General features: G+C 39.1%; 1 protein-coding gene and 2 pseudogenes across 1 annotated transcript in view; 2 read left to right on the top strand and 1 right to left on the bottom strand.

The window, feature by feature from the left end:
• Window positions 1-19,633, bottom strand: part of CFAP61 (cilia and flagella associated protein 61) — a 368,344-nt gene that overhangs the window by 193,995 nt on the left and 154,716 nt on the right. The window lies entirely within an intron of this gene.
• LOC142422219 (small nuclear ribonucleoprotein G pseudogene) lies at window positions 8,602-8,835 on the top strand (annotated as a pseudogene).
• LOC142422218 (heterogeneous nuclear ribonucleoprotein A1-like) lies at window positions 13,647-14,588 on the top strand (annotated as a pseudogene).

Below are 19,633 nucleotides of genomic sequence, written 5' to 3'. Positions count from 1 at the left end.
GCAGGGAGAAAACCTCTCCATGCGTTAGTATAATGGCATCTAATCGTGGGTCTAAAGAATGGATTTAAAAGGCAAGCATCTAAAAAATAATATAAATCAATAAATAAAATGCAAGCATCTTAACAGAGGTCTGAACTCAAGATTCGTTCCATAAGGAGATATGTGTGTTTGGACATTAAGTTCTGCTTTCGGGGAGAACATGGGCAGTAATGAAATTTCCTGGTAAAGAATCATGCCCTGTATAATTTATCAAATGGCTCCTATATCAATGATACAAAGGTGCCCCCGGGAACAGACAAAGTGGCTTTTTGTTTCTCTATACAATAGCTTTAACACTAACAGCTGCCAAGCCTCAGAAACCGCCTTTTAAACTGCTAAATAGACAATGTACCCTCAAGGCATCAAGCGTTGTGTGCACAGATCAGAACCAGAGATGGAGGGTATCTTAGAAGAGTGATCAGGTGGCACAATGATTTACCATAAATTCAATCTTGTGGCCAGGTTTTAAGTAAAAACGTGTTCATCATTAGGTATGATTATTTCTCCTGGCATGGAAAAAGCCCATTTTATTTGATGAGGGAGTTGTTGTTAGGCGCTGACCCATAGAGATCCTATGTATAGCACCACAACAAAACACTTCCGGGTCCTAGGCCATCCTCACCATTGCTCCTGTGTTTGAGCCCATGGTTGCAGCCACTCTGAATCCTTGAGGGCCTTCCTCATATTTGCTGCCCCTCTACTTCCAAGCACGATGTCCGTCTCCAGGGACTGGCCCTTTCCAACAACATGTCAAAAGTACGTGAGATTACAAAGTCTCACCATCCTTTGCCTCCAAGGAGCGTTCTAGCCACACTTCACCCGAGGCAGACTTGTCAACGTTTTGGCAGTCAATGGTACTTTCAATACAATTCTCCAGCACCACGATTCAGATGATGGATCCCTCTTGGGTCTTCCTTATTCAAAGTTCGCCTTTCCTATGCATTAGGATAGATGGTTCTTAAACATCTCCCCCAAATCTGTCAAGGCTGTCTGTCTCGTTAAAGAATTAAAACGAGGCTACCTTTTGCTTCTGTTCTTTATGCTTCCTCATACTATGGGTTTCCATGGAGAGAAAATGAGATGTATAGAAGATTCTCCGAGTCAAGCCAACATCTTCCTTTTCTTAGTCTGAACATGTCCTCTCCAGTCCTGGTCCTATCCCAAAGTCTTGTTGATTTGAAATCCTTTTGCTTGGGGATCAGTTTTCCTTATAAGGCAAAATGAAAAACCAGTCTTTTCAATTACCTCACATACATGTGAAAGGTGGATAAAAAGGGAAAAAAAGATAGAAGAAGAATGCATTCAAACTGTGACATTGGTAAAAAATATTGAATATACTGTATACACCAGTTTTAGATGAATGAACAAAGAGACTGTTTCTTAAAAGCAAGATTTCAATTTGCTGACTTTGAACGCATTATTAGGAAAGACCAAACAATCACTAGGGAAAAAGGACATTGTCACTGGTAAATAGGTGGTCAGCAAAAATGAGAAAAGCCTTCAGTAAGATGTGGTGGCTGCAAGAATTGGCTGCAGTGATGCCATAGCTCTCGTTTATGTCACCTTGGGTGGGCCAGCATTCTCCCGTGACATCATCTAACACAGTGGAGTCAACTCCATTCTGGGATTCTCGGCAGCAGCCAAGCAGTTGTGGGGAGAATAGACCTCCTTAATCTGGTCGCAGTCTTGCTGCAATTGAGGGAGGTGGACTTGTCTTAGTGTAAACTGACTGTGTGTATAAGCTAACTCACTTCTACTGCTGGATTTGGATCCTGCCTCTGGTTCGTCAACCTCCTGTTATCTTGTTTGCCAATCCTAGGAGGGACCAGTGAACTGGTGATCATAGATTCATTAGGCTGATCTCAAATCCACCAGGTGACAGCATGTCTGCTTTATCTTCTCGCTTCCTTTGTATCAGCCCTAGCAGCTGTGGAGTCAAGAGACGCCTTCAGTTCACATCTGACCCACAGACTTGAACAGACCGAATTACCCACTTCTACAATTGTGTGAGCCATTTCTTCATATAAATTTCTTTGTATATACGTACATATACAAGTATCATTGGTTTTCCATTTCTAGAAAGCACAGTCTAATACACCTACCATAATGTGAGAGGGACACAAGGTTGGGCCAGGTTTTGTTCTATTACACAGAGGGTCACCATGAATTGGAAATGACTTAAAAGACAACAACCAGCAACAAAGTAGAATTGCATTTTATAGATAAAAATTAAGCATGCCTTAATTTAATAAGTTATTTAAATATAAGATAGAGGAAACTCTGTAAGCCAATTATGTAAATACAGTACCAGTGACAATAATGGTGAAAAATAAGACACTTACATTTAATATCCTTTCTAGGCTTTTCTGATTCTATATTTTAAAAATAAAACTAAGCTAGCATTTTAGACAAAGGGATGATTTAAAATGTAGGAAAAATATGTAATCCCATGAAAAGGAATTGACTGTATATCAGGGTATATAAGAAGACCTTTTAAGTCTAAAAGAGTGTTCCTTAGAATTAACATTGCCTCTCATAATGAATATATAATGCAATCACAATTCCTCCCCCAAAATAAGAAAGAAGAGAATGCTAATATGGGATAGCCTTGTCAGGGAATTCTGGGGCTGAGTTTGTGGGGATGGAAGGATGCAGGTTGTTGTGGAAAACAGACAATAAAAGTCAAGTGGGAAGTGAAAGAGGATGAGAAGAGAAAACAAGAAATAAACATAGGCAATTTATTTTTTATCTATTTAGTTATGAGTTTCTGTTAACTGTGAGCCATTGAATCATTGGAAGAGGTTTTTTATTATTGTTTTTAGTAATTCATGTGATTTTTCTACATTTTTCCAACTATGACTGCTATATCCTTGAGGTCAGTAACGGTGTCTTCAGTCTTTGAGATTTTTGTTTGCTTTGTGTATTGTTTTAGCTGAACCATTCCAACCACATGTTTCGGGGCATTGAATAAATGATAAAGGAATAAATTCTTCAATATTGCATTGAAGGAGCTTTTTGAACAAGGTGTTGAAATATTCCTATTAATTTAAAATTATTTTAATTATTTATTTCCCAGTTACTTAAATAACTAAATGGATGATTTTGTTATAAACTGAACTACATAATACTACTTTAACTTATTAAATAAAAATGCTGACATCGTGCACAATTGAATTTGTGCCATGATTCACATACATTTATCAAAGACCTTTGGAGTTTATGTTTTTAACTATACTGGATGCATGCATGAAAAAAATTAGTCAAAATGTAATTTTATCTGTTTCACATATGATTTGGTTTCTCGTTTACACTTCCATTAAGTTAGAATGAATGAAAAAGATTCCTGAAATTCAACTTTAGAAATAGGTTCAAAATCAGAAATTACTAAACCTACAAATAGACCAGTAAACTAGAAAGTAATCAAAATTGGCTTTTTTGGTCTAATTCCCTCCACATCTTTCATCCTTCCCTCCCATCAAGCTTAGCCCCCAAATTTCCTAACAAGGCTAAACCATGTTAGCATTTTCTTAATTCCAAATGAGATAAATGTAAGGTTAGAACCAAAATGGAATATGACAGTGTCATGGTGAGGCTTTTCTAATGACACCAATTCTTTTGGAGGAGACAACGAACCTTGGGGGTCATTAGAGAGCATCATTAGCCTACTGGTTCTTTTAATTTTGTTACTTGTTTAAATGTTGAGCCTCTTTTCCTTAAATACCAATTTCCTCAGGTGTAAAATGAAATTAAATTGCATAAACCTTTGTCACCTTGAATAGGCAATATAGGAACTATTGATTTTTTTTAAGTCTACAAGTCCTTTGAGATCTTTTGGCAAAGATATTAAACAAGGTAAAATGGTACCATTTCTCTCCCATCTGCATTATGAAAGGCATACCTTTGAAAAATATATTTTAAAAGAGCAAAACAAGAGCTCCATTTTCAGCTACACATCCATGTGTGTATGTGTGTGTATATGTATATACTTGTTACAAAAAGCTTACGAGGACTTCAAAGTGAGCTCTGTCATGCAAGGGAATGGAAGATGAAGAGATCTGAGTCCATTAGGGAAAGCACTCCTGAGATCCTTAATAAGCCTACTTTTGCTTTATAAATATAATGTTCTTATACTTTTCAATTCTCTGTTCACCCTTTTAGATGTTCCCTGTTTACACAATTTGATTTTTTAAATGATGATTTTATGGCAATTCTATGAATTTTATTAGTGTCAGCTTCAAATTTCACAATTTGACCTCTTTGGGGTAAATAATTCCACTACTTAGACTTCAACACTTAAAAAAGAACCCATCAGTTGGAAAATTCCACAGAGATGCTTTTTAAAAAAACAACAACATTTTTCTACTAAAAGTATTAGAACAGTTTAAAGGATGGCACCTGGAAGTACATGAAAAGTCTGTTGAGAAGATGCGGTTTTAAAGTGGATTGTACCGAAGTTGCCTATTGCTTTCCTCTCGACTGGTGGAAGGGTGACTCCCTGACATTTTCAGTAACCCTAGCAACTCAGAAAAACATGGACTGCCTGCCTTTGGCATCATCTGAGAGTGATAAACACTCAAGGACATAATCTGACTTATTTCCTTAACACTGCAGAGAGTATATTCAAAATTGTATAACAAAGAGGCACGAGGTAATTTGCACAAAACTCTGCCATCTTAACCAGGCAAACATAGGAATGATTCCTTTTTTTTTTTTAAGTCTACAAATACTTTGAGCTCTTCTGGAAAAGATGTTAGACAAGATAAAATTGTATCCTCCCCATCTGCAATATGAAAGGCAAATCTCTGAAGAAAACATCTTAAAAGACAAAACAATGAGCTCAATTTTTAGCTCTACAACCATGTCTCTATTTTTGTATGTATTTGCTGCACTAGAATATTCCATCCATTCCACAAGGCACATAAGAGACACTGCAAAATATCTTTTAATTGAATGAAGCACTAATGTTGTCATGGAATAATTATTAGTATTACTACCTATAAGAATGCTTTAACATGTTAAGGTTCAAGGATGTGACTTTGAAGACTAAGGTGAGCCCGACTGAAATAATGGTATTTTCAATCTCCTCAAGGAGCCCTGCTGGTTAGCAGTTCAAAACCACAAGTTGATCCTTGGAAGATATATGAGGCTCTCTACTCCCGTAAAGAGTTACAGTCTCAGAAACCCAAGGGGCAGTCCTGCTCTGTCTATCGAGTTGCTATGAATCAGCTGGCTTGACTTGATGGCAGCAATTTTGGTTTTCATGTGCATGTGAAATTCAGACACTAAGGAAGACTATAGAATAATTAATGCACTCGCATTATGGTGTTGGTAAAGAATATTGAGCATACTGCAAACTGGCAGGAGAACAAACAAATCTGTCATGGAAGAAGAATCACGAGAATGCTCCTTAGAAACCAGGATGGTGAGACTTTGTCTTACATAGTTTGGATATATTATCAGGAGAGACTAGTTCTTACAAAAGATCAACTTTATCATGCTTGGTAAAATAGAAGAACAGAAAAAAAGAGGAAGACCATCAGGGAGATGGATTGACCCAATGACTGCAACAATGGAATCAAACATTTTCATTGTGAGAATATCACAAGGCTGGACAATGCTTAGTTCTGTTGCTCATAGTTACTATGAATGAATGATTGCTCAATGGCACCTAATGAAAACAACTACCCATTAAAACGTTATTTTGTTAAATAATTATCAGGCCTTTAATTCCTTTGCATCTTTTACGTTATCCAAGACAAACCATACCATCTGAATAGATTTTTCTGGTGTGCTCCTGATTAAATTGAATTCTTCTTTTAATAAAAAGTACCACTGAATCAATCAGATTTGGGATTGGCTATAGATAACATGAAACTCTAAATACAGGATTTCTGGAAAAACATAGACACATAGCCAGATGCACTGTAAGCAAAGGTTTCAAAAAGTTGAGAAGAATAAGAAATCTTATTTCTGGATCTCCCAGGTACAAGAGAAATCTAAGTGAGCTATAGTCTGGCAATTCAGATGGAGGAAGCTTTCGCAGGGATCCTTGGAAAAGTGATGAATCCTCAGGCAACCCCATCCCCAATACTCCAGTCTGCTGGACTAAGAGGGGGAAGGAGAGAGAGAGGGATATAAGGAAGGAGAAGGAGAGGGGAAAGATAGATAGATAGATAGATAGATAGATAGATAGATAGATAGATAGATAGATAGATAGAGCGAGAGCTTCCTGGCTTCTCATACCCACCAGGTCCTGAGAAATATACTCCTGCAGAGGAGAGTGGTACCATTTCCTTCATATACCTAGAGGAGGGCAAAGCTGACAGAACCCATACAAAGGAAATTGGCATAAGAAAAACTGATGCTTCCTTGTTTGTTTAGGTCTAAAAAGCCACAGCCCACACATCAGTTCTCTGTTAGTAGAGGGCACTTTAACCTGAGGTCTGCTCTGACATGTGACTTAAAGAAAAATGAAATCTCCCATTCCTCCATTGAGACAGAAATGGGTCTATGATGATTGTAACTTCTTGAAAGTTATCTTCTCCCTTCCTTCTGGGCTAACTGATCTTGAAAGCTGGCTGTTTCAGTCATCGGTCTATACTTCCGGGCAATCACAGAAGACAACCCTGAGACTTGGACTTTGACAGAACATAGTAACCAACTTTTGTTTGTCATCAATTCCTTCATTGGAATAGATGATTTTCACTTATCTCAGCCAACATTAAAATTTCAACTGCTGAAACTAATGTGCAGGAAGTATTATCCACTCAAACACCAGCTTACCAACAAATAGAGACAAATATTAAAACAAGACCATATCTCAGAAACAACCGGCATTTTCAGTGCATGTAAGAAAACAAGAAGGGGGTGCCAGGCAAGATGGTAACTGAGTAAATCACACCATAGTGACACCACTGAAATCAACCCAGGAGAGCACTAAGAGGGATACTCTACTCTTCCAGGTCACAGGAGGAGCATCATAAAGATCAGTAGACTCAGATCCACTAGCTTTTAAAGAGTTGTGAGTTTTTGGCTTACCACTGCAGCAACCGACTGTGGCTTAGCTTTAGCCCCGTCACAGTTGTGGCTGGTGCCAGGCTACCTAGGCCAGACCAAGGGCTTTACTTCAACACCACTATAGCTGCTACAGCTTTTGGGATGTGTTTAAATTCCTCCATCCCCATGATTTGGGGCTTTCTTTCCCTTTTTTTTTTCTTCTCTCCTTTTACTTTCTCTTCCTACTTTCTCCCACAGTCATGGCTGGCTTAGGTTTTTGGTTTTTTTTCTCCCACCACAGTCAGCCTCCAGGGTGCTCCCCATCATCTAGGGCAACTCTATCCACCCTACATGGCATTCCATTCGACTGGGGGACCTCAACCCACACTCCTCGGCAAGTACCGACTAAAGTGCTGGAGGCATCTGAGCACTCCACACCACTGTGGGAACCCCACAAACTCCAAGACTCTCCCCACCACTTAGGGCAACCCAGCCCACCCTCCAAGGTGCACCATACCACAGCAGACACCCTGGCCTACCCTCTGAGGCAGTCCACAATGCTATGGGCCATTCCGCCATGGCTTCCCATGCAGTCAACCAGCTTATTGCCATGTCCACCTGAACAGCCTGCAACAATCCAACCAGCATCTTTTGAGAGGGTCATCCAACTTACTTTCCAAATAACAATCCAGGTTGGCTAGGGAGAGTGAAATCCCACTTGAATGAAGCAGTAGCCCAAGCCCCAAGTGTTGTTGGCTACAGGCAGTCCACAGCAATATTTCTACAAGCCTCCCCAAAGAGAGCTCCCAGTGCTCTTTGACTCTCTGGAAAATGGTGCCAAGTTCCTCTAAAATGACATGTAGACAACTAGTCCCAACAAGTTGAATGAAAAACACAAGAGAAATAAAATTCCATGTCAAAGGAAGTCTTGAACCTAATGGCATGCATAGAAGAAGCAGACACTGATCTACCACACAAAGAAATCTTCAGTATGCTTCTTGAAGCTACACATGATATGAGGAAAGCAATTCAGAAAAAGAATAAAACGACAGAAGGGATAAAGGCCATGTAATAAAGGGAAATACACGAGACAAGGGATAAACACCAAAAGGAAATACAAGAGTTAAACTAGAAGTGGAGAACCATACCAGTGACCTTGAGGACAATCAGGCAGACTCCAAAATATGAGAAAGACAGTCCAACAAGTTAATCAAAGAAGCTGAAGAAAACCTAAGACAATGTCTGATGCTATGAAGAGGAACAATATTTGAATAATTGGATTACCAGAACAAGACACAATCAAGAATCAACTGCAAAAGTAGTTTTCTTAAAAGAAAACATCCCCAGCTTCATGAATGAGATCAGATAACCATTAAGGAAGCAGAGAGCACACAATCTGGACTGAATCCCAGGAAGAAGTCGCCAAGGCACATAATAGTAAAACCATCCAATTTTGAGGAAAAGGAAAAAATCATAAGAGTATCTAGGGGGGGAAAAAGTCAGTAACCTATAAAAACACTCAAGAATATGTTCAGAAGGTAACTTTGAACCTCCAGGGAAGACACAATGAGCAAAGCTCATCCGCCCAAGTAGAAAAAAATTATGGGCAAGAAGTTATCAGTGAAATTAAATTCTGGCAGGCATGTCCAAGGGATGCTTCGGGAATTTGATCCCTTTATGAATCCTGTGGTAGATGAATGTGTGGAGGTGGCAACTAGTGGACAACAGAACAATATTGGAATGGTGGTGATAAGAGGCAATAGTATCATCATGTTAGAAGCCTTGGAGCATGGATACTAGCTATGTTCAACAGTCTACATCAGTTGCTTCTCTGCACCCCACTTTCCAGAGGACCTGTTTTTACTACAGTGCAAAAATGAGACTATGAACATTTTTCATGTTCAATTCTTTTGTTCAATGAACTTTTGTAATAGTAAAAAAAAGTTATGTTCAGACCCATCAGCAGACAACATGAAGAAGAGAGAGTGGAGTAATGTCTTCAAAAAGTGGAATGAGAACTATGCCAACCCAAGAATCCTGTATCCTATTGTGTTAGTCTGGGTAGAACAGAGAAACAAATTTCATAGACACTTATATTTTGTGTGAGAGTGTTATATAAATGGTAAGTGTACATTAAACATCTCAACCCAGTCCAGTCTAAGACCATAAGTCTGACATTAGCAAATATGTCCAACACCAATCTACAGAGTCCTGCTCAAATTCACAAAACACATGCAATGATTCCGACTGCAGGAGGAAAGCTGAATCAGTGAGCATGTAAGCATCCCAGCACTTGCAGGGATCTCTACACGGCTTCTCCAGCACCCAGGGCTGCATCAGGGTAGGTCCCTGTGGCTTCTACTCAGGGATGCCTCGCAGGAAGTGAGCCTTGCAAGCTAAAGCAGGAACTAGCTAAGGCAGCTGCACCCCGGTCCAAGCATCAGAGAGTGAGAGTCCTAAAAGGCGAGGCTCACCAAGCCCTTTATCTCTCCACCCTTCAATTAATCTCACATGTTTATTGACCAGGTTGGCACAATAAACCTTAAGTATCACGCTGATCAAACTATTGATCAAGATAAATGGAGAAGTAAGAGTCTTCCTGGACAAAGAAAAACTCCAAGAATACTCTAAAAGAAATCCAGCGCTATAAAAAATTCTAACCAACCCATAGTGGTCAGAAGAATAACAAGCACCAAACACAAATAGGAGACCATCATATAGAGCAACTCCACCCAAGGGTCAACACATCTAAAACATCCCCAAAGATAATATTAGCTCAATGTTGAAAAGGCAAGAATGAACACCCCGCACCCCCGCCCCCACAAACACAATGCACTGACATGAAGGGAGGTAAGTAAATACCCAAAACAAAAGGTACAAGATGATATCACAGAGTCCATGGATGGATATAATTAATCTGAAAATCAATGGATTGAACTCACCCATTAAAAGACAGAGACTAACAGACAACCCATTGATCTGTTGTCTACAAGAGACATGTCTCAAGCCTGCAGACAAAAATAGGTAGAGAATTCTAGGTTAGCAAGAAATATACCAAGCAAATGGAAATTCTAAGAAAGCAAGAGTTGCAATCCTAATCTGACAAAACTGATCTCAAGGTGCAAGCCATAACAAGAGATAAGGGGCTCAGTAGTACAAGAACCAGTGAACTTAATAAATATATACACGTCCAATGAGAGACCTACAACATTTGTCAATCAAATGCTCCAAAAGGAAAAAAGAAATCACAGGATTGACAATCATAGTAGGTGACTTTAATACAACCCTCTCCAAAAAAGATAGATGACAGGGAAAGACACCTAACAAGGAAGTTGCAGCAAGAACTAAAGTCTACAATTAGGCAACTTGACCTAATAGATATTTTTCATGTAAAAAATTCACATTCTTTTTAAGCACACATGACACAAACTCGAAGATAGACCACATGTGGGGACACAAGTCGAAAATAAGTAAATTCAAGCACATATAGATCACTCAGAATTCCCTCTCAGACTAGTATGCAAGAAGGCTGGAAATCAACAAATGGATGGCTAAGAAAACAAGGGAAAATAATTGGAGGTTGAATAACTCTCCACTGCAAGATGAGCTTGTACTGGCCCAGATCAGAGATGAAATTAGGAAGTTTTTAGAAACCAAACCGAGAATGAGAATACAGACTATCAAAACCTTTGGGTAACAGTAAAATCAGTTGTCAGAGGAAGCTAGATAGCAATAAATTCACACATGAAAAAGGAAGAGACTTATAATTGATATGCTTTCACAAAGCCTCCAGAAATTAGAGCAGAGTCAACAGACTACTACTACTAAAGAAAAGAAATAATAAAAATCAAGGCAGAGATAGGCAAGTGGAAACAAAAGAAAACTACAAACAATCAATGCAGGAAAAAAAGTACTGGTTCTTTCAAAGGATTAACATAATCGATAGACCATTGGCAAATCTAACCAAAGAAAGGAAGGAACAAAAAACAATAGTAAGAATGAGGGATGAAACGGGGAACCTACTTGAAACAGTGGAAATTACTTAAATTAATTAAGGGGTTAATTACATAGTACTATGAAATCCTGTGCCCCAATGAATTCAATAACTTGGAAGACATGGGCAAGTTCTTGAAAAAACAATCCCTCCCTAGATTATCCCAGATGGATGTAAAAAACCTCAACAGACCCATAGCAATAGAAGAAATAGATAAGATTATCAAGGGACTAATGACTAACAAAATCCCCCAGGCCAAATGGTTTCACAGGTGAATTCCACCAAGCATTCAGGGAAAACTGACACCAATCCTACACAAACTCTCCCAGAGTTTGTATTGTATAGAAAAGGACAGCAAACTCCCCAAATCTTTCTATGAACACTGATACCTGAAGCAGGCCAGGATCCCACAAGAATGGTGAACTACAAACTGATATCACTAATGAACATAGATTCAAAAGTCCTTAACAAAATATTGGCCAATAGAATAAAAAATATATATATAAGGAATAATTCATCAAGACCAAGTCAGATTCATTCCAGTGATGCAGAACATCTGAAAGTCCATTTGTCTCAAGGTTATCCATAGTTTGATATGACCCACACAGTCAAATGCCTTGGATAGTCAATAAAACACAAATAAACATTTCTGGTGGTCTCTGCTTTTAGCTGACATCAGCAATGCTATCCCTTTCAGCACTTCCTCTTCAGAATCCAGCCTGAAACTCTAGCAGCTCTCTGTCATATACTTTGCAGCCAGTTTTGGATGATCTTAAGTAAAATTGTACTTGCATGTGATATTAATGATACTGTTCTATAACTTAAGCACTCTGTTGGGTCACCTCTCTTTGGAATGGGCACAAATATGGATCTCTTCCAGTCCCTTGGCCAAGTAGTTGTTTTCCAAATTTCCTGGTATAGATAATTGAGTACTTCTAGTGCTTCTTTAACTTGCTGAAATATTTCAGTTGGTATTCTATCAATTCCAGGAAACGTGTTTTTTGGACTACTGTTTTCGATAGCATTTACATTTCTTCCTTTTCTTTTTGGTAGAGTAACTCGGTATTTTTACATCTGGTTTGGGTGCTTCTTGTAGCATTGAACATTTTCCCCATTGAATCTTTCAATATTGTACTGGAGCTTGAATTTTTCCATTTCAAATAGGCTTGAGCATGTCCTTCTTTTTTAGACTTCCACTGCTAGGAATGTGCACACTTTATTGTAATATTTTACTCTGTCTTATGCTGCACTTTGAAACTTTCTTTTCAGCTCTTTGACTTCATTATTTCTTCCATATGCCTTAACTCCTCTACAGTTAAGAGCAAGATTCAGAGTCTCTTCAGACATCCCCTTTGATCCTTTTCTTTGTTCCCCTTTTAATGACTGTTTGCTGTCTTCATTGCTCATCAGATCTCCTGTCACTAGTATTTAATGCAGCAAATATGCTCTTGAAATATTCTCAAAATTCAGGTGGGATAGACTCAAGGTTATATTGTGGACTTGTTTTCATTTTCTTCAGCTTTATTCAACCTGAACATGCATATGAGTAATTGGTAGTCTGGTCCACAGTCAGTCCCGGGCTTGGTTTTAGCTGCTGCTATTGATACTTTCCAGTGTCTCATCCCATAGATGTAGTCTATTCAATTTCTGTATATTCCACCTGGAAAAGCCCATGTGTGTAACTGTCGCTTGCTGGTGTTGAAAGAAAGGGATTTGCTTCCTTGATTTTTAAAAATTCTATCATGCAATCTCCAGCTTCGGTTCTATCACCAAGACCATATTTTCAAACAACTGTCGCCTTTTTGTTGTTGTTTCCAACTTTTGAATTCCATTTGTCAATATTTATCAATGCATGTTTGATCAATTTCAGACTGAAGATGTTAGTAGAATTCTTTAATTTCTTCATTACTAGCATTAGTGGTTGGTGCATAAATTTGAAAAATAGTTGGTTGGATTTCCTTGAAAGCTGATAGATATTATCCTATCACAGACAACATTGTAATTCAAGTAAATCTTGAAATCTCCTTTTTGATAGTGAATGTAATACCATTTCCTTATGATTAGATAATTCCTGGAATATTAAATCATATCAGTTTCTGATTTAAAGGGCTAATATTAGTCTATTTCCAATTTCCTAGGTTCATACTTTGTATATTCCATGTTCTGATTATTTGTAGATTTTGCAGCTCTTTCTTCGTACCCCGAGTTGTGCCCCACCAACAAATGGCGATCCTGAAGGCTCCACTCACACCGACCCTCCTCCATTCCCATCATCATTGTCAATTCTGCTTTGAGAACACAGCTCTTCAGCAGTCACATTTTGATGACCTTCCAACCCAAGGGGCTCATCCTTTGACATGCTCTTGAACAATGTTCTACTTCTAGTCATAAGGTCTTCAGTGTCTGACAATATTTCTATGCTATGCATAATGTTTTTTGACTACTTCCTTCAAAGTGTAAAGCCAATTCCCTCTGCATATTTTGTTCTTCGTCTGGAAGCTCCGCTGAAATCTGTTCACTTCGGGTGATCCTGCTAGTATTTGAAATACAATAACAGGCTGCTTTTTGCTTTGAATGCCAGTGAGGGCGCATCATTAGGGTGCACCCCACCACCATCATGTCTAAGTCAGAGTCTCCTAAAGAACTCAAACAGCTGCAGAAAATCTTCTTCAGAGGGTTGAGCTTCAAAACAACAGCTAAGAGTCTGTGGAGCCATTCTGAACAATGGAGGAAACTCACAGACTGTGGTCATGAGAGATCCGATCACCAAACGCTTCAGAGGCTTGGGGTTTGCTCCTTACTCTACTGTGGCTGCAGCCATGAATGTACAGCCACACAAGGTAGATGGCAGAGTTGTAGCACCAAAGCGGGCTGTCTCACGAGAAGACTCTCAAAGACCAGGTGCCCATTTAACTGTAAAAAATATATTTATCTGTGGCATCAAAGAAGACGCTGAAGAGCACCACTTACAAGATTCTTTGGAGCGATATGGGAAACTGAAGTAATTGAAATCATGACCGACTGAGGCAGTGGCAAGAAGCACTTTGCTCTTGTGACTTTTGATTACCATGAGTCCATAGATGATACTGTCATTCAGCAATACCATACCGAATAGTACGACTGCAAAGTAAGGACAGCCTCGTCAAAGCAAGAAATGACCAGTGCCACTTCCTGCCAAAGAGGTCTAAGCTGTTCTGGAAACTCTGGTGGTGGCTGAGAAGGCAGTTTCGGTGGGAATGAGAACTTTGGTCAGCGCAGCAATTCCAGTGGATAGGGTGGCTTTGGTAGCACTGTGGCAGTGGTGGATACGGTGGCGGTGGGGGTGCTTATAATGGATGTGATGATGATGTAAGCAATGTTGGAGGTGACAAAAGCTACAATGATTTTGGCAATTACAACCATCAATCTTCCAGATTTGAACAGATAAAGGGAGGAATCTGGAGGTCAAAGTTCTGGCCCTTATGGTGGTGGAAAGAAATGCTGTGCCAAATAATGAAACCAAGGTGACTAGGCTGGTGCAAGCAGAAGCAGCAGTTGTGGCAGTGGCAGAAGATGTTAAATGCCTGCCGGGAAACAAAGCTTAGCAAGAGAGGAGAGCCAGGGAAGTGACAGGGAAGCTACAGGTTACAAGAGATTTGTGAACTCAGCCAAACACAGCAGTGGCAGGGCCTAGCTGCTGCAAAGAGGGCATGTGGCAGACAGGACTCTTGTGTATGGGCAAAAGAATTTGACGACTGTATTTGTAATTGCATAACAGGTTATTTTACTTTCTGTTCTGTGGAAAGTATTTCAACAAAGGGTTTTAATGTGTTTATTTATATGGCTCATGTGGTTAATTGCTAAATGTAGTAGTCTGATCATAACGCTGACTCAATGTCTTTTAAAAGAAAGAAACACCAGTGACTTAACTTCCAGCATCACAGCGATACACAAACTAACAGATGTGTGATGGAATAGTGAGTTAATTGTCATTTTTGTGTATGGGAGATTGGACCACGCAGTTCATAGAGTAATCATGTTAAGAGAGTTCTGTGTGTGTATTATGTGGACAGCATGTGTTGAGTTTAAGTGCTGCTGACAATGTCTTCAAAAATTAAAATCACTGCCATGGAGTTGCTGCTGACTCTCTATGTGTGGGTCTCTCAGACTATTTCTGGGAGCAGAAAACCCCCAGCTTTCTCCCTCGAAGACACTGGTAGTTTTGAACTGCTGACCATGTGGACCCCAGCCCAATGAATAACCACGGCAACACCAGGGCTTCCCAAAATCATGATATAATTTGGTATTGAAACGAACACTTATTGTGTATCCACAAAGGGCAAGAAACCAAACAGCAGGATGCAAATTTGGTATTAGTAAAGAAAATTTAGTCAATAGAAGGATGACTATAAAGATTAGTCATTGGAAGAATGACAGAAATCCAGTATTTACAGGCGCCAATAAAGGAAGACACACATCTACAATTACAGGAAGCACTACTACATTCTGTTACTGAGACACATCACAAAGTAAACAATGCAATTAAAGAAAACATAAATTACCCCATTTTTCTAAAAAGATGAATAGCAAATTCAATATAATAAGACTGATTGACTGATTAACATGCTATTCAGGACTCTCATTAAGGCATTGTGTCACAGCTTAATTGGCCACTTTTTTGTTGCTGTTGTTGTAATAGGACATAAAACATGAATATATCTTATAATTGAGGTCCCTTACATTTGATAAATTAAGGGGATTAATTCACTTATTTTCAATTAGATAATGGTACTAAACATGTATTTCATATAATTATTAAAAACACTATGAATGGATTTTGAGCTTGAACTTAATTTTAGGCATAATCTAAGAACAACTATTTTTAATGCTATGCCTCTGCTTAATAACTGCCCCCATGAAGCGGTCACTGGACATACGGGTGCTATAACAAAGTGTGGCGAAGAAAGCACGTGGTATCTGTGTATCAGAAAGGTTAGTATCTGCGGTCTTAAAGGCTTGTCTTAAAACAAGCAGTCATCTAAGTGAGGTGTCAGCTAAGTCTACATGGAGGATACAGACCAACCTATGTGATCCAAGAATTGCAAATATAAAACCCAAACACAGAAGAGGGAAGAGTATACTTAAACTTAAATTCTGGACACCTCATTTACTATCATCCCCACAGTTCCCCAGGCAGTTTCTAATAAATCCACTCTGACTACAGACCAGGAATGGAAAAAGCCTGGTTATCAGATGGAATATTTTTACAATGGATTAGTGCAGTTCTAGTTGGTCAAAATGTGATTCCTTACCATTTGATCTCTTTTTGAGCCAATATATACACTTGTTCCAGATTTTAATATTTTCTGCTGCTTCTTTTATTGAGTAGTTCCTGTGTTTCACTCTGTGATTGTTGTTGGGCCATTTGCCTGTGTTTTGTTTTGATTTGGTGTCTTTTTCTGCGTATGAAACCCAGGGTAGCTAAACCAACAGAGACAGCAGCTGGGTTAATCATCTCAAAGGGACAAGACAAGGGGAGGTTGGTGGGAAATGGAGAGCTGGCAACAGTGAGTACACGGAATAAGAAATATCCTGAAACTGACACCGGTGATGGTTGCACAACTCTCATGGTTGTAACTGAACCATTGAAATATGTGAACTGCATGTCAGTGAAACTTAAAAATAAATAAACTACTTAATTATAAAAATCACTATCTTCCTTATACAACCCACAAATGTTGGCAAGGAAGATCCACTGCTGACTTTTCAGAGACACTGAAATTCACTGATCCACACTACAGGGCACAATAGTATGTGTACCAAGATAACCCTGTATGCTTCTTTGGATCAAGTATTTAAAATTGTCTCCTACAAAATGGGTGCACAAGCAAATGTGGTGAAGAAAGTGGATGGTGCCTGCTATCAAAAGATATAGCATCTGGGGTCTTAAAGACTGGAGGTTAAACAAGCAGCCATCTAGCAGGGAAGCAAATAAGCCCACATGGTAGAAGCACACCAGCCTGTAAGATCATGAGGTGTCAACAGGATCCGGCATCAGGTATCCAAAGATCCAAAACAATTATTCTATGTGAACAATGGGGGTTAGAGTAGAGACTCAAAGTCCATCTGTAGACAACTGGACATCCCCGCGCCCCCAAGAGTTACAAGGAAGGAACGTTTCAAATAGTGTGCAGTATATCACCGACAAAACACACATCATTCCTCTAGCTTCTGAATGCTTCCCACACACACACTACCATGACCCAGCTCCACCTTACAAATCTGGCTAGACCAGAGTATGCACGTTGGTACAGATAAGAGATCTCAACATGTGGACTTCAGGACAGATAAACCACTCAGGAACAATAGTGGGAGTAGTGATATCAGTAGGGGGATGGTGGGGAGCGGGGGGGAAAGGGGAGAATGGGGAACCCATCACAGGTGGCTATATAGCCATACCCCAAGGGGGATGAATAACATAAATGTGGGTGAAGGGAGCCCAACTGACAGTATAAGATACAAAATAACAATAATAATAATATATAGTTGATCAAGGATTCTCAAGGGTGGGAAGGTAGGGGATGGAGGGGTAAAAAGAGGAGCTGATACTAAGGGCTCAAGTTGATGGCAACATATGTTCAAGTGTGCTTAGTACAATTGAATGATGGATTACAATTTGTAATGGCCCACAATAAAATGGTTAATAAAAAAATTGTCTCCTGAGTTTCTGAAACATGCAATTATTAACATTTATGCTTCTGCCACTTGGAACGCTATGTATTGTTTTAAATATGATGTCAGTCACAAACTAGAGAAACCATTTCTTTGGCATGAGCACACAGAAAAATACATGAATGAAATAAATTTATGATTAACATGGATAATTGTGTTAGCGCAGGATGACTAGAGAAACAAATTCAGTGATACTCATATATGTGTAAGAAATCTTTATAGCAAGAAGTAATTATATGTCAGGAAAACATCCTGACCCAGTCCAACTCAAGTACTTAAGTCCAACACTAGCCCATAGGTCCTTCTCAAACACATGTACTCATAAGCAGTGATGCAGAGTGCAAGAATATCACAGGTAAGTGGGCATAGAGGTATGTGGATCCAATTGCAGTGCATGCAGTCAGGGCTCTGGCAGCATCCAGGGTCAGCCAACAGGAAAGATGAAGGCAGAGAGAGAAGTGGTTGCCAGGGCCCTCCTTATGACTGACAGGCTAAACTTCACCCCTACACTTTTATATATCTTCAAGTTCACATGAAATTATATAACTATCACAATAACACTTTACAAAATCAACTTTCTGATTTGATTGGCTCTAACAGAATATATTACCAGTATGCTACATATGTATCTCTTTAAAAAGAATCACTGACATAATATCTAGCTACCTTATCGTTTTCAATTCCATATATCCTTAAAAGAATCACTTGTTATGAGATAAAATGGGGAAGTGGCCTAAAAAGTTTTGGAAGCACTCAAATTCAAAATTGATGGGAAGGTATAGTTCATATGTTTAAGAACATGTTCTGCTGAAATAGTAGCACTTTCATGTAGGTCCCCAAGGACAAAAAGTACCTTTCATGTATAAAATATAAAGAATTTTTGACATGAAATTAGACTATAAATGTATTACATAGGCAAAATTTGGGGGGACTATATTAACTAATCTATTATAGATTTAGTCTCTTAAGTTGTTTTTTTAACAAGAATAGTTGCATTGTTCAGGAGGGTTATGTAGAAGGCGTAGAGATAATTTATCTGAATACTATCTGCTTAATGAAAGATAACTTCAAACTATCCTCTTACATTTTAGGAAACACTGCAATAAAGGGTAGAAAATGTGGCCTACAGTTGATATTTACCCAGAGGATTTAAAATATTTGCATTTGACATCTGCAAGCAGATCAGAATCTGCCTTTATTCCTATAGAAGTAGCTTAAAAGTATGCATCAAAGAATTAATTTGCCCCAGGTTCATTTTCCTAACTAGATGAAGAATCAGGGAGGAAAATATGTGGATGAAATGATATTATAGCTATAAAGTCCATCTAACTTGTCAGTGGAGAAGGCAACAGGATGATTCTGAAAGCATTGGAATTACCTATTCAGTATCCTGATGACTGAAATTATACCATCCAATTTTAATACTCAACTCTGGAGCAAGATGACCAGCTGAAAACTGGCAAAACGTCACCTTTCTACAGCAACCAAGACAAAATTGACCAAAATGAAGGACATGACAGCCTAAGCTCTTCAATAATGACTTTAAAGATAAGTGGATCAAAATCCTAACCTCACAAAGGTTGAAGAGAGGAGGGGACTGACTCTTGTGAAAGATGTCCAGTACTTTCCTGCCCTGGCCCCTGGCTCCTAGCCAACCAAACTTCTGGGGTCCTCGTGACTTGAATGACCAGGCTCAAAAACAGACCTCCACAATGCCGACATTTGGACCTATGCTCACCCACACAGTACCAGCAACCAGGCTAGTACTTCTCTGGTACCAGTTTCCAGGCTTCTGCTCAACCCACACAACACTAGAAACTATTCTAAAGAGCAAACTTCTGGGAGTCTAGCACCTAGGCCTCTGGTCAACCCAAGAAGAATCAATAATCCACC

Source organism: Tenrec ecaudatus, chromosome 12 (assembly GCF_050624435.1).
Source record: "Tenrec ecaudatus isolate mTenEca1 chromosome 12, mTenEca1.hap1, whole genome shotgun sequence".
NCBI classification, from domain to species: Eukaryota; Metazoa; Chordata; class Mammalia; order Afrosoricida; family Tenrecidae; genus Tenrec; species Tenrec ecaudatus.
Note: the sequence above shows the minus strand (reverse complement) of the source record. Positions and strands in the feature narration are given on the sequence as shown.